The sequence below is a fragment of the Marmota marmota genome, unplaced genomic scaffold, assembly GCF_001458135.2.
Source record: "Marmota marmota marmota unplaced genomic scaffold, marMar, whole genome shotgun sequence".
NCBI classification, from domain to species: domain Eukaryota; kingdom Metazoa; phylum Chordata; class Mammalia; order Rodentia; family Sciuridae; genus Marmota; species Marmota marmota.
The window spans coordinates 1992562-2018329 of NW_026000075.1; the positions used below are offsets into that span (position 1 = coordinate 1992562).

The 25768-nt window shown below is 35.9% G+C and overlaps 1 long non-coding RNA gene across 1 annotated transcript; it reads left to right on the forward strand.

The window, feature by feature from the left end:
- The first annotated feature begins 18760 nt into the window (after nucleotides 1–18760).
- On the forward strand, nucleotides 18761–22386 carry LOC125620076. Its single transcript, XR_007351661.1, has 3 exons — nucleotides 18761–19027; nucleotides 19975–20054; nucleotides 20344–22386. It is a non-coding gene; the product is annotated as an uncharacterized LOC125620076 (long non-coding RNA).
- Nucleotides 22387–25768: the final 3382 nt, after the last annotated feature.

Genomic DNA, 25768 nt, shown 5'->3' on the forward strand with positions numbered 1-25768 from the left:
TGGAATCTACCCAGGGACATACCAGAGGTCTTTTCAGGGACTTGGTTGGTGTCACACTATCCACACCCTTGATAACAAGTTTGCCACCTGTAGAATTGTCTGCAGAACAAGAAGCAGCCCAAGTCCTGGCTCCAGCCTTGTTTGATTGTGATCCCAGAAGCAGTACCTCCCCACCTCCCTGCCTCTCTGGGCAGGAGGATCAGAAAAGAAACCGCCTGCTATGCCTCTGTAACAGACTGGGAAACCACGGATTCTAATGAGAACCTGGCAACAGCCACATGACCCAGCTCCAGCCCTGCTTGACTACAATCCTAGACGCAGTCCTATTAGTCCATGAACCTGGCAGGAGAAGATCTATCCCTGCCAGGAACCTGTAAGTCAGAAAGAGGTGTTTAATTTCAAGAGCATGAACATCAATGTGAAATTACACAGATTGTGAAGAATTGGGCAAATATGACACCACCAAAGAAAATGAAGAATGCTCCAGAAATCAATTCCAAAGAAATGGAAATCTACGAATTGCCTGAAAAAGAATTCAAAATGATAAAATAATTGTTTTAAGGAAACTCAACAAGTTATAAGACAGCAGCATCAAACAGCTAAATGAAATCAAAAAAATAAAACACAAACATACACAGAAGTTCAACAGAAATAGAAATCATAAAGAAGTAACCAACAGAAATCTTGGATTTAATGAATATAATGAATGAATAAAAAACTGAGAGCTTCAATACTGACTTGATCAAGTAGAAGAATGAATCTGTGAACTCAAAGATAGGTGATGTGAAGTTATCTAGTGAGAGAGAAAAAAAAAGAATGAAGAAAAAGTAAAGAAAAATCTAAAGAATTTATGGGACACCATAAAAAAGTGTATACATTATGGGAGTTCCAGAATGAGAAAACAGAGAGAGGAAAGAGCCAGAAACTTTATTTAAAAAAATAATGACTGAAAACTTCAAATATTGGAAAGAATTTGGATATCTACATTCTTGAAAATAAAAGATGCTAACTAATAACATGAAATGTATGACAGTATAAAACTCACTGTTAAGGATAAATAGTCAGAATGTAATAGTATCATAATGGTGGTAATGTAAATCACGTTTAACTAGAACAAAAATTAAGACAAAATTATTAAAAATAACTGTATAATTGAACATCAGAACTCCACAACAGAATCAACCCAAAGAAGATAACACCAACACATTTTAATGAAATTATTAAAATATACAATCTTGAAAAAAGTAGAGATTTTGTGTTTGTGTGTGTGTGGTACTGCGGATTTAACCTAGGAATGCTCTACCACCGAGGTACCTCTCTGCCCCTTTTTATTTTATTTTATTTGAGAAATAGTTGTTAAGACTGGCCTCAAACTTGCTATCTTTCTACTTCAGGCTCCTGAGTTGCTGGGATTATAGGCAAGAACCACTACACTCAGTGAAAAAGACAATTTTGAAGGAAATAAGAGAAAGGCAACTTATCATATTCAAGGAAACCCTGACCAGGCTATTAGTGAATTACTGAGGACAAACCTTGAAGGCCAAGAGAAAGTGAGATGATATATTCAAAGGGCTGAAAGAAAACAGAAAAACTGTTAAACAAGAATTCTATATTAAAAAAAGTTATCATTAGAAAATGAAGAAGAGAGAAAAACTTTCTTAGACAAACAAACGCTGAAGGAATTCTAGATTTGACTTGCAAGAAATGCTAAAAGGAGTTTTTCACATTGAAAATAAAAAATGCTAACTAATTACATGAAATGTATGACAGTATAAAACTCACTGTTAAGGATAAATAGTCAAGGTCAGAATATAATAGTATCATAAGGGTGGTGTGTAAATCACGTTTAACTCTAGAACAAAAAGTAAGACAAAATTATTGAAAATAACTATATAATTTTCAAACAGACATACAATACAAAAGATGGAAATTGTGACATAAGTAATATAAAGTGTGAAAAGGGGAGAAAGTATAGTCTGTATGCAACTGAAGTTTATATCAGCTTAAAACAGATTACTATAACTCTATATGTTTTCTTACTATGAAAATAATATAGTAAAGATAAAGGGAAAAATCCTCAGTAGACACATAAAACACAGGATGTTAAAGCATATCACTATGAAAAAAAATCAAATCACAAAGATAGCAAGAAAGGAAGAACTAAAGAATTACAACAGAGCCAGAAAAAAAATCGACAAAATGGCAGAAGGTAGTCCTTACATATTAATGATGATTTTTGAATGGAATAAATTTTGTAGTCAACCAAAATCGGGGGGGGGGGGGCTAAAAAAATAGAAGAAAGATCAATGGATTGGACTAAGGGGGTTAAAAGGGAGGAAAGAGGGATGGGATAAGGAAAGAACGGTGGAATGAATCTGACTTAATTTTCCTATGTACTAAATGAATATGCCACAGTGAATCTCACCATCATGTATATCCACAAGAAACTAATTTAAAAAAAACTATAAGTAAATAGCAGAAAGATCAGTGTAGTGAAGGGCACAGAGGAAGGGAGGAGGGGTGGGAAAGAGGGAAAGAGGAAGTACTGGGGCTAAATTAGAACAAATCATATTCCATGCGTTTATAACTTTGTCAAAATGAATCTTAATGTTATTTATATCTAAAAAAGAAACAATAAAAAGGAAAAAAATGATACAAGGTAGTAACAGTGGTAATAAACAGCATAAAACTCAAAAATAAATAAATTCTCCAGAAAAAAAAAAAAGGCAGAGTGGCTGAATGGATTAAGAAAGCAAGATCTGAGCAAGGCAGGCAGCTCATGTAGGCTGCCCTGGGAGCTTGTGGGCTCTGGACCCAGCTGGCGCCTTTCACTGGTGGAGGAGGCCACCCCTTCAGTGAATGCTGCCTACGGGCAGGTGGAGGCAGCGGAGTGCGCCACACTGGAGGTGGTGTGCATATTGAGCCCAGGTATAGGCAGTTTCCCCAGCTAGCCAGATCCCAGGTGATCCTGGGTGAATTCTTCAGGGAAACCATGTGGTTCTGGATTCTCTAGTGTTTTTGGTATGATTCAGATGGTGTGCTGGGTCATTTTACATATCCAGATCCTCTCAGGGGACAGGTAAGGAATTAGGTATCCCTATTGATGATGAAGACTCAACTCTTTATGAGAGTAAGGTGAGAATTTCAAAAATTATGGACTTCATTGAGTACATTAAAAGATGTAAAGTAAAGTGATTTGGAAAAACAAAAAAATGAAGTGATTTGGCCAAGGGGGAAAAGAAAGCAAGGTTCAACAATATATTCCCTGTAAGAGTCCCACTTTAGCTTTCAGGACACACATAGGTTGAAATGTAGGGATGGAAAAAGATATTCCAAGAAATAACAACAAAATGAGAACAAGGGTGGCTCTGTTTACATCAGACAAAACAGACTTCAGGTTAAAAGCTGTCACAGAGACTAAGATCTTACTGTGACAGTTTGCCAAAAATCATTCCAAGTACTGCTTGTGACCACAATGGAATTGAATTATAAATCAATAACAGTATGAAAACAGGAAAGGTCATAAATACATGCAAACAAACAAACAAACAAAAAACCACACTTCTAAAAAACCATTGGGTGAAAGAGGACATCAAAGGGAATTTTTAAAAATCTTATGACAAATGAAAATAAAACCACAACATATCAAAATGTATCAGATGCAGCAAAAGTAGTATTAAGAGGGAAGTTCATAGCAATAAATGCCTAAGCATAAAGAAGATAGAGACCTCAAATAAGCAACCTAACTTTAAATCCCAAGGAATTAGGAAAAGAAGAACAAAGTATACATGAAAATAAGTACACGAAGGGAAATAATAAAGATAGGAGCAGAGTTAAATCAGAGAATAAAAAGTACAAAAATTAAACTAAGGGTTATTTTTTTTTGAAAGAACAAAACAAAATTGACAAACTCTAAGAATGAGAAAAAAAGGGACAAGGCTCAAATAAAATCATAAATGAAATAGGAGACAGACCAATGGATGCCTCAGAGCTAAAAAGAATAATAAAGATTATTATGAGCAACCATATGCCAACAAATTGAATAATGTAGAAGGATTGATAAAGTGCTAAAAACATACACCCTACCAAAACTGATTCAGCAATAGAAAGCCTGAATAGACCAATAGCAAATGAGATTGAATTGGTAATCAAAAAATCTCTCAACAACAACAAAAAAAAACTTTGATACCAGAGTCCTTTATGGTAGATTCTTCCAAATATTTTAAGAGGAACAAACACCCATAATTTTGAAATTATTCCAAAAATAGAATAAGGAATACTTCAAAACTTATTTTATAAGATTAATATTAATTGATATCAAGACCAGAGACATCACAGTTAATTGCCAATAACAGGCATAAATGCAAAATCCTCAACAAAATACTAATAAACCAAATTTGACAGCATGTTAAAAGACATATTCCATAATCAAGTGGAATTTATCCTGGAGATGCAAAGCTGGTCAAACATAGGCAATCAATGTGCTAAACCATATCAATAAAATGAAAGGAAAAAACCCACGATTGTCTCAATAGGTGCAAAAAAAGCTTTTAAAGCATTTGAAAGTTCAACATCCATTCATGATTAAAATTCTCAACAAAACAGGTACAGAAGGAACTTACCTTAAAACACAAGCCCATAAATGAAAAATACACAGCTAACATCATAATCCATGAAGAAAACCAGAAAGCTTTCCCTCTGAGATCTGGTACAAGAGAAGGATGCTCTCTCTCACCACTTTTATTCAACATAGCAGTAGAAGTCCTAACCAAAGCAATTATATAAGAAAAATAAATAAAAGACATCCAAATTAGGAAGAAGTAAAATTACCTCTGTTGCAGACAATATGACTATATATATAGAAAAACCTAAAGATTTTAGAAATATGTGCAAGCAATAATAAACTCAGTGAAGTTGCAAGATATAAAATCAACACGTAAAAATTCATTCATTTCTATATAAAACATGAACTGTCTGAATATGAAATTAAGGAAGCAATAAGAAGAATAAAATACTTAGTAATAAACTTAACCAAAGAGGAGAAACTTCTATATACTGAAAATCATAAAATTTTTATGACAAAAACTGAAGAAGACACAAATAGTAACATAGTCCATAATAATGGACTGGGAAAATTAATATTGTTAAATATTCATACTATCCAATGTCACCTACAAGTTTAATGCAATAATTATAAAAAATCCCAATGGAATTTTTTTCACAGAAATAGAAAAAAAAGATCCTAAAATTCCCATTGTATCACAAAATACCCTGAGTAAACAAAGCAATCATAAACAACCACAAAGTCATAAGCATCACACTTTATGATTTCAAAATAATACATAGCTACAGCAAACAAAACACTATGTCTCTGGTATTAAAACGACATGCAGAAGCAGGGAATAGAATAGAGAGCCTGGAAATAAATCCATGTAAATACGGTCAAGGGCACCAAGAATATCCAATATGAAAAAGACAATCTCATCAAAAAATGTTGTTTGATAAACTGGGTATCCATATGTAGAAGACTAAAATTGGACTCATACTATATACAAAAGTTAAAGCTAAATGGACATAAGAGCTAAAATTTTAAAACTCATAGAAAAAATGTAAGGGAAAAAACTTCTTTTTCCCCCCTAAATATTTACTAAAAACATGAGTTTACCTTTTATTGAGTAAAATAACTTACTAGGTGATACTTACTAGGTTGTGCTCTTCCAAACATTTTACAGGTGCAATCTCTTGGATTTAACAAATACAGAACATATTTATTTGAAACCTACTACAAATTAATCATGATATATTTCTGGCCTTCTCTGGGAAATCTTAGACTATGAAAAGCCTTGGATGGCTGTATTTTGCTTTTTTAAAATTAAAGCTTTATAGTTTATATAGTAGTGGGGTTCATCCTGACAAACTTTTACACACATGGAAATCAGTTTCATCTCGTGATCCCCTTTTTCCCATCCCCTCTCCCATTCTCCTCCATCTGCTCTGCATGACTTCCCTTCACTTGTCTATTAATTTATATTTGACTGGGTCTTTATATTATCCTACCCTTCCTCCCCCTTTTCCTTCATTTTACTTTATCTTTTGCATATGAGAGAAACATTGGACCTTTCAGTTTCTGAATTTGGCTTATTTCACTTAGCATGGTATTCTCCATTACTATCCATTAATTGGCAAATGCTATATTTTCTTTTTTCTTTTTAATGGCTGAGTAGAACTCATCTATGTATGATATATATGTACATGTATCACAATTTCTTAGTCCATTCATCCAATGATGAGTATCTGAGTTGATTCCATAATTTAGCTATTGTAAATTGTGCTGCTATAAACATTTATGTGGCTGTATTTTGTTGTAGTATGCCAATTTTAGATCTTTTGGGATAATATCAAGGGATGGGATAGCAGGATCATACAAAATTTCTATCCCTAGTTTTTTGAGGAATTTCCACACTGCTTTCCAGAGTGGTTGTACTGGCCTGTAGTCCCACCAACAATGTACCAGGAAAAAAGTTTCTAGACATTGCTTTTGGGAAATGATATTTTGGATATGAAACCAAAAGCACAAATAGTACATGTAAAAATAGACATGTACTACATCAAATCAAAAAGCTTCTGCACAGCAGTCAATCAATGGAAGGAAAAGACCACCCATGAAATAGAATAGTTTCAAATCATGTATATTTTATATTAGCCTTTAGTAAGGTACTCCAAAAATCAATAGCTGAACAACAGCTCAACTTGAAAAAAATGGGCAAAGGACCTAAATAAACATTTCTCAAAAAAAAAAAAAGATATATAAATGACTAACATATATCAAAAGATACTCAACATCACTAATCATGAGGAAATTTAAAACTGCACTGAGATATTGCCAACAAGTGTTAAAATGACTACTATAAAAAACACAAAATACAGCAAATGTTGTCTAGGATGTGGATTATAGGAAAAACTGAACACTTGCACACTATTGGCGGAAATGTGCATACATTTGTACAACCATTATGGAAAACAGTATGAAAGTTCCTCAAAAAAGTAAAAATAGAACTATCTTGTGATCCAGCAATTCCATTACTGAGTTGGAAATGGAAATGAAATCATCATATCAAAAAGACATCTGTATGCCCATGTTCATTGAAGCATTATCTCCATTCTCAAGATATTCAAGCATCCTAAAGGCCCCTCAATGAATGACTGGATAAAGAAAATATGGCTATATATATATATATATATACGCATTTGACCTTAAAGAAAAAGAAAATCCTGGGGCTGGGGTTGTGGCTCAGTGGCAGAGCCCTCGCCTAACACGTGTGAGGCACTGGGTTTGATCCTCAGCACCACATAAAAATAAATAAATTAAATAAAGGTATTTTGTCCAACTGTAACTAAAAAAAAAATTAAAAAAAGGAAAAAAAATCTTATTATCTGATTCAACATGAATGAACCTAGATGACATTAGGCTAACTGAAATATGTAGGACACAGAAAGACAAATACTGCTGATAACACTTGTATGTGGAATTTTTAAAAAGCCAAATTTATAGAAGCAGAGAAGAGAACACTGGTACCAGGGACTTGGAACTAGGAGAAAGGGGGCATGCTGGTCCAAGGATACAAAGGCTCACTTTTGCAGGATAAATAAATTCTAGAGAGGTAATGTACCACATGATGACTAAATTAACAATACTGTATCTTATACTTAAAATTTACTAAGAGAGTTGATCATAAGAGTTCTCACCATCATCACCAAACCACCACAGCAACAACAAGAAAACTATGTGTAGTGATAGGTATGTTTATTAACTTGATCAGCATTTCATTTTGAAGGGAAAAGTAAATAAACTTCAATCTGATTCTGATATATCTCAATACATGAACATAAGAAATGTAATTAGAGTGCTACCAGGGAATTGGAAAGGGTTGGGGAAACCAGGAATGGCTATCTAGAGGAGGGGTTTATGCTGGGTATTAATAAGTGGACAAGGCTTTTTAGGCAAAGATAGTTCCAAGATTCAGAAGCTGAGAAGGCTTTGCTGGCTGCAATGGGGGACAATAGGGTCATGGAGCCCCATGTTGCACAACTCCAGGGAGCACATGCACACTGTGATGTAGAGTTGGATCCTTCTGGAGATATATTTTATAATATCAATAGCTGGAGTTGTGTAATATGGCAAACTCAGAGAACAAAGCTAGAAAAGTAAGTTGCCTCCAAATTATGGAGGGCATTGAATGCTACAGTTGACTTCATCCTGTTGGGAAAGAAAAATATACAGAATATTTTTCATGTCATGGGGGGATGCATGACCAAATCTGCCCTCTAGACATATTCATAGAACAATGAGCTTGGACAGCAAGGAAAAGACAGACCTGTTAGGAGACTTTTGAAATAGTGGTGAGCATGAAGGCCTAGGATAGCAAAGGGAAGGATTTTTGATTTGGGAATCATTATCAAGAAAAGTAGGTCTTCCTGGCTGTATAGATGTGGGAGAAAAAGAGAGAATTGTTAGTTTTCCGATTGTTAGAGTTCAAGTGACTATAGCAAATGATCATACTAATTTCAGGAACATAGAAATCAGGAGAAAAGTATGTTTGGGTCCATTTTAGGCATATTGAGTTTGTGATGAAAGCAAATCATGTCAGTAGAAATATATTTGGAAGTATGAGTGCACCTTGTGAAAGTCCTGCAGGCTTAAGATTTTGGAAGTCTTCCAACCTGCAGGAAGAGTTGAAGTCCTGGGGATCTTATCATAAGTCTTGCTACAGTAATTTTTTGGGGCATGTACTTTTTGGACTTGGATGAAATCTCTCTCTAGGCTGCAGTTCTTTAAATGGAATATGTTGAATCCTTCCTGAAATAGAGCTGTACTTCCATCATGAGGAATTGTTCTCCATATAAGTAGCTAGTGCCCTATGTAAAAGGTTCATGCATGAATATCAGTAATGTGGAAAAAAATCACTTTCTTAAACACAACTTTGTAAGGTACAATGATGCATAAAACCCCTGCAAAGTAAATTCATAAATATTGATTAAAGAAATGGCACAGACCAGATGGTGGAGCACCATGATTCCTGGGTTCTGAAATGGAACAGCAGTCACTACAAGGGGTCAGTCTTAGGTGGAGAATTACCTTGAAAGTGAGCATCAAAATTGTTTCTATAATACTGTAATTTTCAGTATTACATGTACAATTTTGTCTCCTAATATTTTAAGTTACAAAAATAATACAAAATTATGTAAAATCTGGGAGTAAAAGAGAGAAATGACCTACAATTCTTTGTAATTACTTTTATGTTTTTATATTGTTGCAATTATTGGATGCATACAATTATGTATACTTATTTTTGACCTTTGGCTCTTCTGTGTTTTCCATGATGGTCCTTATAACTATTAAGTGGCCTCATGAATGGGTGCACTGAAACTGATTAAGCCTAGTTTAAAAGGTTAGGAAATTTAACCTTTTTCTACTTTTACAAAACAAATAATGCCTAATTCAATGTTCTTGTACTTATTTTCCTATATTTTAGATTATTTTTATGGGTTAGTCTGCCAGAAACAGAATTTTACCACATCAATGAAAGACTGTATTTTGTATTTGGGGTGTGGGTGTTGGAGATTAAACTGAGAGCTTCATGCATGCTAAGTTCATGCTCTATCACTGAGTTATACCCTCAACCCCAAATTTATTTTTTTATGGCTCTTAATGCATACAGCAAAATTTGTCTCCCAGAATTTCATCCTGCTTTTTCCTGGCACCAGCAACCTATGAGTGTTACTCTTTAGGCACCTTTGCTACCTCTGGATATCATGATTTTTAAGTTGCTAATTTAGTAAGTGAAAGAATATGTTTAATTTTTATGAAAGCCTCGATATATTTTTAAGCTGAGACATTTTTTTGGGTAGCTTTGATTGTGTAGTTGCATATAAGCCAGTAGTTTTCCCCATAAAAGCAGTGACTTGCATGCATTTTCTATCTACAATTCCAGTAAGAGCAATGGTGGATATAGTGTATACCTTTGGAGGTTTTGTGGCATGTTTTGACTTTTTAAATGTATTCATTCAACTTTTATTGAACACTTAGTATCTGCCAGCCTCTGCTGCATACCCTGGAATACAAAAGAGTAATAGACAAAGTGGGAGGGCATTACAAGCACAGTAGGCAGTATTTACAAAGGACTGTGCAGTATGATAAAAAAGAATATTTTCATACAAGTACAGTTGCTCATTATTTTGGAGATAAAAGGTACTATGTAAGTTACCTATTGCTGGGTAACAAACTATTCTTAGTCACAATGGCTGAAAATAACACCATGTCTCACTACAGTGTGGGGTAACTAGATAGTTTTTTCTGCTTGCTTTCGTTGGGTATGTTCATGCTGCATTAATCTGGAAAGAGGTCTGGGGCTAGGCTCAGAGGGACATCCCAAATGGCTAGGCTTCTCTTTCCAAGAGGTTATTCATTCTCAAGAGACTGGATGAAGCTGCACTAGAGTTTCAAGGGGGTGAGCCTCTATGTGTAAGGATGTGTCATGCCTCTGCTTGTGTTAGATGTGCTTGCATCCTAGAGGCCAAGCAAATCACATGACCAAGCCCAGGCTCTAGGTGAGAAGGGATTGCACAGGGATATGGAAAGTGTGATTCATTGGGAATTGTTGGAAAAACAATCTCTCATAGGTATAATCAGGGGAATGATGGGCACTGAATAGACACAGATGCCTGTTTTTTGTTATAATTCCTTAAGAATGACTGCAAGGATTTTCATAGTTTGGGAGATATATAAAGAGTTTGTGTTTGTGTGAACATGCCCCACTGTGATTTCTATCTTTAGAAAGGCCTGAATGATATTAGACCTGAGAAAATTAGGACATAAATACAGTCTCCTAGCTGAAAGATCATAAGAGAAGGAAATAAATTTGAGAAATATTCATTAGGAACAGCAATAGCCATAGAGTTAGGCTGCCATCATTTATCTAAAACCAAAGTTAGTCTTCTGTAAGATAGAGAATGAAAGTCTCTATCTTACATGCCCCCCAACAAACCAGTAGGGAAAACCACATGTTTCTCTCTCCTGTTTATTACTCACGGGGTTGCACTTTCAGTGGGAGACATTGGGGATCATGGATGTCGGCCAGGAGTGAGCAAGGGAATCTGGGAAGGAAAGAGCAGACTGAGCAGGGTGGCTCACCACCTTTGGCACCAGCACTCAGGGTTTCTGATCACTGCTCAGGGACAGCAAGCTTTGAGCATGAGGATTTGTTCTGGGGAGAGATACCAAGTCAGGAGAGTTTATGGTTTGATGCAGAGAAGAAGGATAATGAAATGTAATTTAAATTCTGCATTTGTTTAGTGATTTTTTTTTTTAAACACCAGCTCTGTCCTCCCCTCCTCATTTCTCCCTTTCAACTGGCTCTTTGTGGGTGGGTTACTTTTCTGAAATGCCTACTTCCTTTCTCTTTTGTTTTTCTGTCTTGATCCCTGGGGAGAATGGAAATTAGCTAAGTGTGATGGGTGTTCAGGAGGCAGGCTTTGGTCCTTAGCCAAGAAAGAACAAATTCCCTCAAGAGTAGCCAAAAGTACTAGCTTCACAACCCCCTCCCCCGCTTCTTAAAACTGAAAGGGTTTCTTTGTTACTTCAATATCCTAAACCAGGGCACTAATAAGTTTTAAGAAATCCATGATCATACCCAAACACATCCCTCAAATCTGCTCAATTATCAATTAGCCTGTGTCTGAAGCTATGGGAAGGGGGAGTCAGATTTGAGAATATTTAAAGTAGAATAAAACGATGCCTTTACTCAGGTTGAATGTTTAGCCTTTATGTGAGGGGTGTCAGCCTTGCAACAGGAAGTCATATCATGAAAACAATAATCATAATATAAAGCAGACTGAAATAAATGCTAAGTAGAGGTGTGTGACCTGGTGCTGCGGAGAGGCAGAGAAAGAAAAACTTCATGGAAGGGAAGATGTCTGGAGTGGTTTTTGAAGAATGAGATGGGGCTACTGAAGTGGAGGACACAGCCTCAGGTGAGAACACACTGCTGGGAGGTGCTCAGTGTAGCCAGGGAATGGCTAGGTTGTAGGGTTTGGGCCAATATAAGAAACCTCAGGAATTTTTGAAATGAGTCTCTTTCTTTCTCCAATAAATTCTTCTCTGAAACAATATCATTCATTCAAAAAGCATTAAAATATTATTAATATTAGATCAACTAATTTTGATTAGTAATATTAAAACAGGTTTATTAGTCATTTTATTCTCAGGACTTAGCCCAGAGTTAACAACGGGTAACATATCAGACCACACTCAGCATCTGTATACTCTGCTGGGTACAGATTTTATATTCTGCAAATGCTTGTTGCCCTGGGAGAATGGAAGTTATGGCGTGGTACCAAACAGCAACACAACACCAATGACCTCACACAATGCAGGATCATTCTCCCTCCTGCCTCTTGTACAGTGCAGGTCAGCAGGGAGACCTACTCCCAAAGATGGCACAGAGACTCATGTCAAAGGAGGGTCCATCCTGGCATATGCCTCCACAGTCAACAAGACAGGGAAGTAGGGATGTGGCAAATTATCTACTATCTCTTAACACTTCCACCTGGAAGTGACACAGGTCACCTTTCTCACATTTCATTATCCAAAGCAAGTCATATGATCAGACCTGACTTCAATGAAAGCAGGGAAGAGAAAAAAAAATCAGAATATTTGTGAAGAGCTCTAATGATCCCATGCAAACACGGTGGGTCTCCTTAACTCAGCTTTCATCTTGTAAGGAAAGTTAATAAACGCATTTTTTATGAATGAATATTATGAAAATACAACTTATTCTATGTACATAAGCAAGAAGCTAATTCCTATACCAGAGTTTGGTATGGATAAAGTCATTCCCAAATTTTCCTAACAGAATTCTCTGCTTGCTGAGCAAATCAGAGTATTTTGCCTTGAATCACTTTAAATTTCCGCTCGTTTCCATGTCAATGGCAGCCCACTTGGTATTTCTTGCCTCTTAGGAGATGATAGCATTTACTCTGAAAACCTTGTTCAGTCATTGAACACCTCGCAGAAAATTTAGCTAGTGTAGACATATGCCTAGAGCTTGTACTAACATTTTCTCTCTTCTATTCTGACACTTATTAGATGATTGCTTTAAAGCTATTTTTGAAGAGAGGACTTGAAAGAGGAGAATGGATCAATCACTGTTTAGCCTGCCAGACCCTCTTTGATGTACAGTAACCAAAAGTCATTCTCATCACATCATAGAAGGTTCAGGTGAGGAAGCTTGTGATCTCAGCTGAATTCTTAATACACGATAGGCTGTCTAGTGTCCCCACACAGGGGATGTAATTCAGTTTATAATAAAAGCTCAGTGCCCTTATTGCTGTTACTATACACAGCAGACTTACTATACACCATCTATTGTATTTTTTTTTTTGGATGAAAGAAAAAAGTATTAGATTATGTCCTAACTGCCTTTCAGTGTCTACTTAACCAATTCCTGTTGCTAATTAGCATCTGGGTTCTCTAATAGGGCAACATCCTGGGCAAATCCTAGTCTTCCTCACGTAGCTCCCTCCACAAGACTATTTTCCCCTTGGGATGATGAACTAATTATGCCCATTCCATGGTAAACATGAGGCTGTTTTCAAAGGACTTGGAACATGCTAGCCATCTCATTGTATTAGCCATCAATTGGAATCACAGAATAAAGTCAAACAAGGTCTAAAGATAGCTTTGTATATTGACCTTTGCTGGAAGAAATGCTCAATGGCTGAGAGAGTTCATAGATAACCTAGTTTCTCATCCTCTCAGCCTCTTACAACAATAACGCACTTGCCACCTCAGCAGACATATTATATAATCAATACTTAGATGGCCATTATTGCTGTTGGGCATAACAAATGCATTCAAAAGGCAGAAGAATCTTCTGGAGACTCTCATTCTGTCAACCAGGGCAGTCCTTAGGGAGAGTTTCCCTCCAAAAGCAGACAGCCGGAGGAAATGTTGACAATGTCAGGCAGAGTTTCTAGGACAGCAAGCCACCAGGGTCTCTGCCCTCCCCCAGCAGGCTCCTGGACATAGGACCAACCTTTGCTGGTGCATCAAAGGAGTTATTTAGGGTGTCCAAATATTTTCTTCACTGCTTTATTTAAGGGATTTCCCCTGACTCCTGATACTATGAAGAGCAGAGATTGAGCTTTTCTGTCATAGCCACGTGATAAATAAGTGCTCATAAGGAAGTTGAAGATGTCAGATTTTTAAAAACCTCTGGTGATATTACATGGATTTTGCACTTTAAATATGAGTAAAAGAATCTGATGTTTCTCCAATAATTTCAATCAATGGCTTTCAACGACATTGCCAAATGGAATAGAGTGAGGATAACATTTCATTAAAAGATCATTTATGGTTTGAGTTTCAATAAGACATTCTCTGCATTTGATTTATTAATTTGAGAAAGTAGAGATAGAATTGACTTTTCCAGTAAATTTGTTTTTATTTTCTAGTGTCTCTGAATAGTTTTGTACAAGGCCACAGTTAGATCATGCTTTCCCATGATCAATAGAGCTATACCCTAAAAACTTAGAAACATATATCGATAGAATGTACCTCATTTACTTGATAAAAACAACTGTGAGGGCATATGGAATGAGAGCAGGCATGTTAAAATGCTAACAAAGAAATCTCCTCACAACTCACCCCCCTCAAAAACTATTCAAGAATGCATGTGGGATTTGCAATCAGGCTGCATCGGGGGGTCAGAGATCAAAAATAAATGGTGGCCCACAACATGCAGAGCTTTTAAAAAATAATGTCACATTCTTTCATTCTCAGCATAAGAAATGGGCAACTTGTTCAGGGCAAATAATTGTTTGAACTGAGGATTTTATTATTAATCTCTGAAGACTGCTGAATTTAGGGTCACAGTAAGGGTTGATTAGGTACAAGGTGCATAAAGCTCTCCTCTGTCGATGCTATTGAAAGAAGCAAGTAATTTAGATTCAGAATTGGTCTTGGATTGAAGCTCACTCCATTACCGACCATTTTCAATTTCAGCTATACAATAAACATCAAGCTCGGCAAGGAAATTAGTACATTTGGTAATGTATTGGAAGAGATGGGTGGGTCTTTGACAAGATGACACTTATCACCAAAGCTTCAGTTAATGAAACCCTTGAGTGGTATCTGCGTTTGACATATTTTGACATTTTTTGAAATCACATCCAGCGTTTTTTCCCCCACGATGTTCTTCTTTATGAGAGGAAAAAAAATCCATCTATCTTTAAAATGAGTACTGGAGTACTGCAATATTATTGGGGAAAAAAATTAAAGAGAAGCTGCCTGCCACTGACAGGAGGAACAGAGTACTTTCTCAAAATCTGTACAGAGCAACAGATTCGCAGGTTAAATTTTATTCAAATGAGGCCCACAGTGCATTTCCAGGAGAGGCTGGAGGTTTAAATGGAACATGTTTTATCACACTTTCTCTAAGAGTCTCTTGCACTATAAAATGTGATCTTATTAATATAACCACAATTTACATTATTGTAAAAAAAATCCTCCAATTTTGGTAATTATTTCCAGAACAAATAGTTTTCTGTCCTTTTTTTTTTCCTGTTTTTTTTTTTTTTTTTCCTTGCAAAGAAACTGCTTGTACCTTAGTGAGAGTGAGACTTTTAAAGAGGAAATAATGGCGGGGGACAGAAAATGAAGACTATCTACAAGACAAAAAAAAAAAAGTTGAGAAAGAAAAACTGCAGAGGGAAATAAAGGTACCAAATAAATAGGGAAGAGTAGATAAGAATGACAGCATTGAGAATGAACAATTTCTGGCCTCAGACTAGTTCTGACTAGATCACAACCCATATTCTCTCACCAGAGTTTTCACGGTTATGTATAATTAAATGCTGTTTTATTGCCAAGTGGCCTAGATAATGAAAAACCAGAAAAAGAAGAAAATGCCTTCCAAAGTGACCAAAAATTTAGGTTCACACATTCTCAGGAGTGGTTTTTGTTATTTACTTTTTTTAGGGTTTTTTTTTCCCCTGAAAGCTGGGTGAAATTATTATGTATTCAGATATTTTAAATCTCACACAGCTCTATTGTTCATGCCATGTTTTTCATCCAGTGCTGGGAGAACAATTGTAACAAAAATACAAAGCATTCTAAATGGGGGGGCCTTCCTGAACCCTACCGGACCCGGGTGGCACTTGCAGTGTGGTAGGCCCAGCCGGGTGGTCCCTCCCATACATCACTTACCCACCACGCGGAGGAGGTCACCTTGAAGTTTGGAAGGGGGAATAGGAGTGAGAAAGAGCGTGAGGGAGGCAGCAAGAGCAGAGAGGGGAAAGAAAAAAGGCTGCTTTGTACAAGATAGATACTCTCGAAGAATTCAAAATACACAGAGGACTCTTTTTTTAACCTCCACTCTGTAGGTGATTTCTTTAAACCCCTCTATAAGGCCCCGATCCTTTCTTACTTCCATAATCCAAGTCTAAGACCCCAGATCTTGCAGTTAAGGAGAGAGGGGGGGGGACTTCTATATTAGCTCCAGGCCTTAATTTTATCATCTCAAAAAGCTGCAGTTCTACATTTTGCTGACTGCTGACTCTCATCCCTAACCCCTAAAATAATCATTTTAACATCATATTAAAAACACAATGAGCATTGTGGCATTGTTCAGTCATCTAATAATCCAGGGTTTGATGATTATTTCTGCTGTTCCTTATCCATCTGCACCCACCCTACAAGTGTGGAAAATCCATTGAATGAATTGGATTTAAATAGCATGATATATCTATCATTTGACCTCAAAAATGGCAGTACAATCCAAATATTTTTAATAGCACAGGTATGGCCTCTTGGACAAAGGTGCCTCCTAAGTCTTTTTTTTTATTTTAACAATTATTCAAATTGTTAATCATTAAACTTAAATAACCAAACCTTGAGCGGGAGGTTATTATCATAGTCAGTGATGCTATTTAGCTGAGAGACACTGGAATGGCAAGTCATTCCCATTTGGGGTCCATTATGATTAATTGGTATTCTTGCTCTAGCAGATGTTAAATATTTTGTTTCATCCAGTATATTTATTTACCAGAATGGTTGGTTGCCAATGGACTACTTATATAATCGTCAATCACTTGTGTATTTGTTGAATGTGTCCCCATCCCCTATGACACTCACCTTTTCACAAAGCAAGGGGAATTTCCCTTCATCTCCTCTGGACAGGACAGTTCTTGCCACATACTAGCCACTCAAGAAATGCTGCTTTTTTTTTTTTTCCTTGAATGACTGAATTGAAGATTCCCCACATATTCACGTTTTAGGAGTTGTGACGGCCCTAGAAGAATGATCTCTTTCATCCCTTTGTGGCATTAGCTGCTTTTTCTTTCAGAGTAATTCTGGCATTGAATACAGCAAAAACTGGAGGAGCATTTTTCGCTGTGGATTTTTATTTGATCTCCCTGTTTTTTAAGAATGATATCCCTGTGATCAGCTTTGCCTGATGTCCTGGAGTTCACCGTCTTTAGAGTTAAATGTGCAGTCTTCTGCAGGGTGGAGAAGGAAAAGTAACTCAGCTGCTTGAGGCCAAGGACAGGACTGGGGGTGGGAGGACAGATGCGAATTCTGGGATTTTAAGTCTCCTTTTTCAGCATTAATTGAACACTCATCTTTGGAGAGACATCGTGTCTACAATTTCTAAGCTTTTCTGGAGTAATTTGATTTAAATCACCTAAAGTCTGTGCTTCCTAAACTTTTGGTAGTGGGTTTCAGCTTTATCTGGTTTATTAAATCAACAATTTCTTATTTCTTTTCTTCCATTTTTTTCTGTCTTTATGTTGTTTTAGTTCCTCTGTTGACATTTTAGCAAGGTTTCTGGAAGAAGCATAATGGGTAGTACTATGTACTTGGTGTTTTACTGAATAGGTTTAGTACACTTTCCCCATTGTATAGTTATGAAATGTTTGACAGAAACAATGACTGTATCTACATACATGCAGGACACTTTCATTTGGAATATGTGAATGTATGGATTCATAGGCATATGTGCACACATGCTATATGTAATACACCTAAGGTGTAATAACCTAAGTCTATCCTCCTAAAATATAGTAACCTAAGTGTTTACTAAAGGAAACCACTGTGGTAAATTTTTGTTTAAAATTACCTCATTTTTCTTTTAATTTTCACATTGTTGAATATTCCCATATCAATTTGATTTTGATTAAGTCATGGTATAATAGCAACTTATGTCAACAAATGTTGATTTTTTTTTTAACCACGTCCTAGGTGTGGTTTGGCTGAGTCTCTGTTTTGTTTTGTTTTGTTTTTTTAATGATTATTTTCTTTACTTATGTGGTGCTGAGGATCGAACCCAGTGCCCCATGTGTGAGGCAAGCACTCTACCACTGAGCCACAACCCCAGCTGTCTCTGGGGGTTTTGCCTTTGCTTTGCTTTTATCTTTACTTCAGGACTCAATCTAGAGAAGCAGCCCCTATCTCAGTCTCACTGCAGACCAAGCTGTGGCAAAACAATGTGTGGGTTCTGGAGACTGCTGGGAAGTTCAAACATCAAGTCTGTTAACGTTTCATTGGTCAAATGTGTTATCAGTGGAGAAGACCTATCACCGGGGGTGTAAATAAGGCACATGTATAATCCTTTTATAAGAAATAACAGCGACTAGTGGAGAACAGTAATAAAATTGCCCACGGTTTGCTCCCTTGAGCACAAGTATTCATTCCCCACTCTTCCACATAATAGTATATTCCTCTGCCCTCAAGGAAAACACAGATCCCATTATAGCACTGGATTCCAGGTCCAGGATTTTGTGACAGCCTTAACATCAGGACCAGATGCAGCTTCTCTGACTAGGAGACCAATGAGCTTAGATTAAAATCTGCCCACCAACTGAAATCCCATTCTGCAAATGTGGTGAGAGTCCTCTACTGTGCATCCTAGCGGACTCTCCACTGGGCACCTTCTATTCTCACTGTCTGGCTCCCATTCCATGGTTACAGGTAACTCTTGACTACTCTGTGGGCGGTTCTTCCTTTTACATTATCCTTCTTGGGTCACATCTGAAAAGGGCAATGGAGAACATTGTCCCTTGAGAGCTGAGATTTTCCTTTTTTTATTCATTCTTCTATTTTTATTAACACATATTAATTATAAATATTAATGGGGTTAATGTATTATTTCTGTACATGCACATGACATGGGCTGATCAAATCCAACCCCCCTTTTCCAACCCCTTCCCACACCCTTTTCAATCTCTATTAAGCACTATTCTATTTTTAGTTGACTTTCTCTAGCTTCCACATATGACTGAGAATATGTGGTACTTGCCTTTCGTGTCTGGATTATTTCACTTAGCATAATGTCCTCCAGTTCCATCCATTTTGCTGTAAAGTACAGGATTTCATTTTTATTTATGCCTAAATGGTACTTCACTGTGAAAATATACCATATTTTTTAATCTACTCAACTGATAATGGGCACATAGGATGTTTCCATATGAGAGCTAAGATTCTTGTTTCCTGCTCTTGTAATAGGCTATTTTCTTTTCATATAGTCTGACGGCTCCTTTGGCAGTATAACTCTCAACAATTTCCTCAGTTTTTATGCCAATAGTCATGTACACAATTCTTTTTAAGCCATGCCTCTTCCTTCTCCATTTAAGAAAATATTTTGAGTTTATTAGATTTCTGTTGGGGAGCTACATAATTAGACCCTTTCCTGACATTTTGCCACCTAAAAAGATTTGCCAGTTGTTACCATAATCAATTCAACAAAAGGCACTCAATATCTTTGATTTGATCTCCACCTTTCCCAATTTAAATTTTAATCAACTTTTGCCACATGAAGATATTTTCAGGTTTACTTTTGGATGTGAGAATCAGTTGCATCTTCCAACCATCTAAAATCCCAACTTTCCAACTTCCTTCATTTTTATATTTTCTTATAGATTGGCCAGTTCTTTTGTGAGATCATCTCTTTTCTCCACTACCATGACAAATGGAGCCAATATCAACCAACTCCTGATGGGTACATGTGTTTTCCAATCTCTCTGCCTAAGTTCATAGGTTATCCAGTTTACCCTTTGCTTTGCATGATACTGCATCTACTCCTTCACTAAACGTTTCCTCTGCATGATGAATTGCTATCTGTCCAGCCTCTAATAAGAGTTTTCTTGCTACTGGTAGCACTGACTTTAAAGTAATAATCTCTAAATATCAATTGTTTAGCAAAACAAGGAAATATTTCTTGCCTACATTACATAGTTTTATACTGGTTGTGGACTAGTTGACCTTTTATTCCCTAAATTTCCTTCCAGAATCCAGAATTAAGAGGGAAGGCCTCATTTGGGACATGCCATGTTTATGGAAGATGTAGGACAATTATAGCAGAATCACATGATAATTCTTACAGCTTCTTTTCGGGAGTGGTATGTATCACACCCGCTAATATTCAATGGGTAAAAGTCAGTTAGACGACTGACATGGACAATAGTGTTATAGGAAGTATGATTCACAGCAGAGGTGGAAGAGTAGTGAGTATTTTGAATGAATAATATTATCTAATACAATTCCTGAACATTGAACTTCATATAAAGAAAATAATAAAATATGTGATTTTTATGATTAACATTTTTAGACTACAAGATTTTATTTCTGAATTTCATCCGTGTTAATTCTTACAGGGTTCACTTATTGCTGTTATATAGTATTCCATTACATAAATTCACCAAAATTTTTTTATGCACTGTACTCATTTCTAGTGTTTTGTTTTGTATTGTCTGCTAATCACACCATGCTTCTAAAAACTCTTGTAGATTTCTTCCAATGTACACATTTACATATTTTTTAGAATATATGCAAAGAATGAAATATTAAGAGTCATAAGATTCATTCATCTCAAATATATTAATTAATGCTTGATTTGCTTTACACAGTAATGATATCAACCTGTACTTTTGTCAGGAATATTTGAGTTCTCATTGTTCCACACCCTTGAAAGTACTTAGTATCATCAGACTTTAATATAATTACCAATAAAGTGGATAACTCATTGAGAATTATATTTGTATTTTTTCACTCACTACTGCATGTGTACATTGGTTATTTATATGTCCTCCTCTGTGAAATATCTATATATCTCTTTAGGGGATTTTTTTCTATTGAATTATGTGTAAGTTTTTCATTGATATTTAGGAATCATTTAAAAATATTTATCATTTTGAATGCTAGTCCTTGGTTGCTTATGTGTGTTTCTAATATATTTTCGTCATGGCTTGACTTTTCAATTATGAAATGGTGTCTTTGATGAATATGTTTTTACATTTTAATATAGAAAAGTTCATTAATATTTTTATTTGTTGTTGGTGCTTTTTTATTTTGCATAAATAATCCTTGGCTACATAAAAATCAAAAAGGTAATATCAAGTGAGAATTTTAATGTTTTCTTTTCATTATAAAGTCTTTAATTCACCTGGAATTTGTGTATGTATCTTTGGGAACCAACTTGACAATCCACTGACCACACGTCTTTTATTGTATACTTCATATTTGTGTAGTTGTACTAAAAGTATAATTAAAAATTTTAATTTCTGATTTTTAAAAAAATGCAATAAATATTTCTGAATTTTTGTATGCTGATTATATATCCAGCAACCTTGCCAAATTTTCCTATTAATTAAAAAAATTTACCTTTAGATTCATTTTTAAAGGATAACATTACTCATACATAAGAATAATTTTGGTTTTTGCTGTCCAATTCTCATTTCTTTTTTATTTATATATTTTTCTAATTTAAATGCTAGTAGTTTAATAGAAGTGCTAACAGTGAGTATCTGATCATTTCTGATTCTAAAGTGAATGCTTTCAACATCCCACCATTGAACATGGTGGTTATTAGAGGGTTTTTTCCTTCCATTTTTCTCTTTCATATTATCTTTACAATCCTGGGTATATCTAACTTGATGGCAGTTTTTATCTTCTTATATGCATGTGGAATAGTTTGCTAATATGTTCTTTATACTGCTCTTCCCCTCAAACTTGTTTTTTAATATCAAATCTGTGTCAGTTTCATAATATATTGAGGAGCTTGTCCTATTTTTATATTCTATGGAAACTTGTGAAATTGAAATTAACTGTTTCTTATAAGTTTATTAAATAGTACTTAACCAACAACCAAGGTCTGTTTCTTTTAGTCTCAGGGTTAAAATATTCTTTAGTGTTGATTCAAAGTTCATGTGGTCATAGAGCTATTTAGTTCATCAGTCCTTTTCAGTTCATTTTGATAATTTAATTTTTCTGATTTAATTAAGTTTTTAAATGTAATGGAATAAAGTCCTGTATGATATTTTCTAATAAGACAATTCTTGCTTAATCTATGGCTATATCATATTTTCATTCTAATACTTTATCTGCAATTCCAGTTTTGTGTCTTCTTGACCAATCTTTCCACAGGCATATCTGTATATTAATCTTTTTAAATGATGAACTTTTGGCTTTGTTGGTCATCTAACTTTGTTTTATGTTTTATTTTTTATGATACAACTTCTAATATTATTCATAGGTCACTGGCACAGGCAAAGGTTTGATTCAACAGTCTGCAGAGGCAGTAGTGAACATAATATTATGTATAAATAGGAAAAATTATATCCTCTAAAGAGAGGATATAATTTATGAATTCTTAATTCTTATTCCTGTTTTTCAAATGATTTGAGTCACTTCTCTTATTCCTCTTTTAAAATATGAGTTTAATCTAGGAGTTGATTATTAACCCTATACGGCTCTACAATTCAAGATTGAATAATACAACTCTTCATTTAAATGTTCTAATATCAAAGCTTCTAGTAAATGTTAAACTAAATAATATGTGGTTTAGCTTCTGAAAATTGCATATGACTTTCTAGACTTTAAGAAAAATTCTTCACACAGTGGGCTGGGCAGGTGCTCTACCACTGAACTACATCTCTAGCTTCTCTGCAACTTTAGGAGATTCATCCATCACAAAACTCCTGGAACTTTTATTCTCTTGGTCTCCAGGAAACGGTTCAGAGATGAAGAGTAATACACAATTGAATAAACCTCCACATAGCTGTTCTTAAAAAAGCAAATATTGTGAATTTCATCTTTATGTCTATCCATAAAGCACTGATTAAAAAAACAGAAACCTATAAATAAATAGAAAGAAGATCAGTAGAGGAAGGGGAACAGGAGGAGGGAGGAAGGGAGGGAAAGAGGAAGTACTAGGGACTGAAGTGGAGCAAATTATATTCCATACATATATGATCATGTCAAAATTAATATTTAAGTATAATATACTCGTAAACATATTTTTAAAAAGCAAAAAAAGAAAAGAAGAAAATTCCCCTAGTCAAAAGTTAATTGAAAAAATTTTAGTAATATATGTATAACATCAAAAAGCAGATTTTATATTAAAAACAAGTATGGCTGTTCATTTATTCAGCCCTGTAAACCAGCCTGGAAGCCCTGCCCACCCATCCTCAGCACCTCTGAAGCAGCTGGGCCGCCATCTTTGAGTGGCTTGGCACATCAAAACTCAAGAAGCAGCTTGGCAGCCTCACCCATGATTCTAGCAAGCACTGAGCAACCTATTTTGAGTGACTCAGCCCTCTGAGGGCCCCCAGAAAGCAGCAAGGGAACTCTGTCCCAAGTTCCAAGAAGCATCTGGGCAGCCTATTCCCAGAATAGCCCACTGAGGCCCCCAAAAGCAGGTAGGCTACTCTGTCCACCAACCTTGACCATGAGATACAGTTAAGTGGCCCATCTGAGCAAGTCAGTCCCTAGAGGACCTGCAAATTCAACTGTGAATCCTTTCGACACTGATAGACAACTTATCTGGGCCTATTGGTGCAACATGGCCCTCACACAGTCTTTAGTCACTGATGGGTACCCTACCCTGCTACAGGCATGCTGCACCACAGTGGCCCCACTCCCATGTGACCCTTGAAAATTGATAAGTTACCATGCCTCTGCTGCTATACCAGCCACACCTCGCCTGTACAGGTCTGCCAGTGTCCCTGCCCCCACTGACACATGGAAAGTGGACAGGTGCGTCACCCCCACAGCTGTGCACACTGCACTCCAAGCCACCAGCAATCCTGCTCCACTTAAAAAGCTGCATCCCAGCTGGTGGTGTAATCCCACAATTCTAGCATCCTACTTACTGAGACATGGACATTATCAACATGGATAACAGCTGAAGAGGCTGCACAGCTTTTACGCCAAAGTGTCTACCTAGAAACAAAGCCAACGCAGCTTATCTAACTGTCATGCTAGAACACATCACCAGGAAAAAGTCTTTTACTATGAATGCCACCCTATGAAATTAGTAGAAGCAATTGGTCAGTTTGAGACACAAATATCTATGTAGGGACACACATGAAGCAAAGGTAACAAGCTAGGTGCAGTGGTGCACACCTGTAATCCCAGCAGTTCAGGAGGCTGAGGCAGGAGGATTGCAAGTTCAAAGCCAGCCTCAGCAAAAGTAAGGTGCTAAGCAACTCAGTGAGACATTGTCTCTAAATAAAATATAAAGTAGGGCTGGGATGTGGCTCAGTGGTTGAGTGCCCCTGTGTTCAATCCCTGGTACCAAAAACAAAAACAAAAACAGGTAACTTGATGCCTCCAAAGGGATACAATAACTCTCAAGTATTAGATCCCAAAGAAAAAGAAGTTAGTAAACTGCCTGCAAAGAATTAAAAAATATATATTTTTTAAAAATCTTAATGATATATAAGGGAATGCAGACAGACAATTCAACAAAATAAGTAAGACAATTCATGTTATAAAATACAATTTAAGCAAAGGAACAGAGATGATAAAAAGGAATCAAACAGAAATCTTAGATCCTAAGAACTCAACAAACAAAAGTAAAATATAGCTGAGAACTATATCAGTAGAATGGAAGAAAGAACTTCTGAGCTTCAAGACAAGTCTTTTGAAATAATATACTCAGACAAAAACAAAAAATAAAAAGAAAGAAAATTTGAAAAGAATTGAGAAAACTGACAAGACCAATAGGAAATTATAAAGTGAGCAAACTTTCACTTTATATGTAATTCAGAAAAAGAAGAGAAGGGCACAGAAACTTATTTAACAACTATGAAAAATTGTTGAAAACTTTCCAAATTTTGGAAAAAATACGAACATCAGTTCCAGGAATCTCAAAGGACCCCTCATAGATTCTATCAAAATAAGTTCCACTCTGAGGCATATTTCAAACTGTCAAACGTACAAGACAAAGAGATAATTATAAAAATAGCAAGAGAAAAGTTTCAAATCACAAATAAGGGAATCCCCAAGCAAGAGGTGGACTCCTCAGCAGGAACTTTATAGGCCAGGAGAAAATAAGCTGAGATATTCCAAGTCCTAAAAGAAAATAGAAATGCCAATCAAGAATAGCATGGCAGCAAAACTAGCCTTAAAAAATGAAGATGAAATAAAGTCCTTTTAAAACAAGCAAAAATGAAGGAATTTATCACTACCACACTGTGTTTATAAGAAATGATTCAGGATATTGGGCACTAGAAGTGAAAGAATAATAATTACCACCATGAAAGCATGTGAACATACAAAAGTCATTAGCTTGAAGGTGTGTGTGTGTGTGTGTGTGTGTGAGGTGAGAGAGAGAGAATGAATCAAACCTCATTGATACAACCGCCCCCCCCCCAAAAAAAAAAAACTACAAAGATCAACAAAAATCATGGAAGAACTAAGAACATGTGAAAC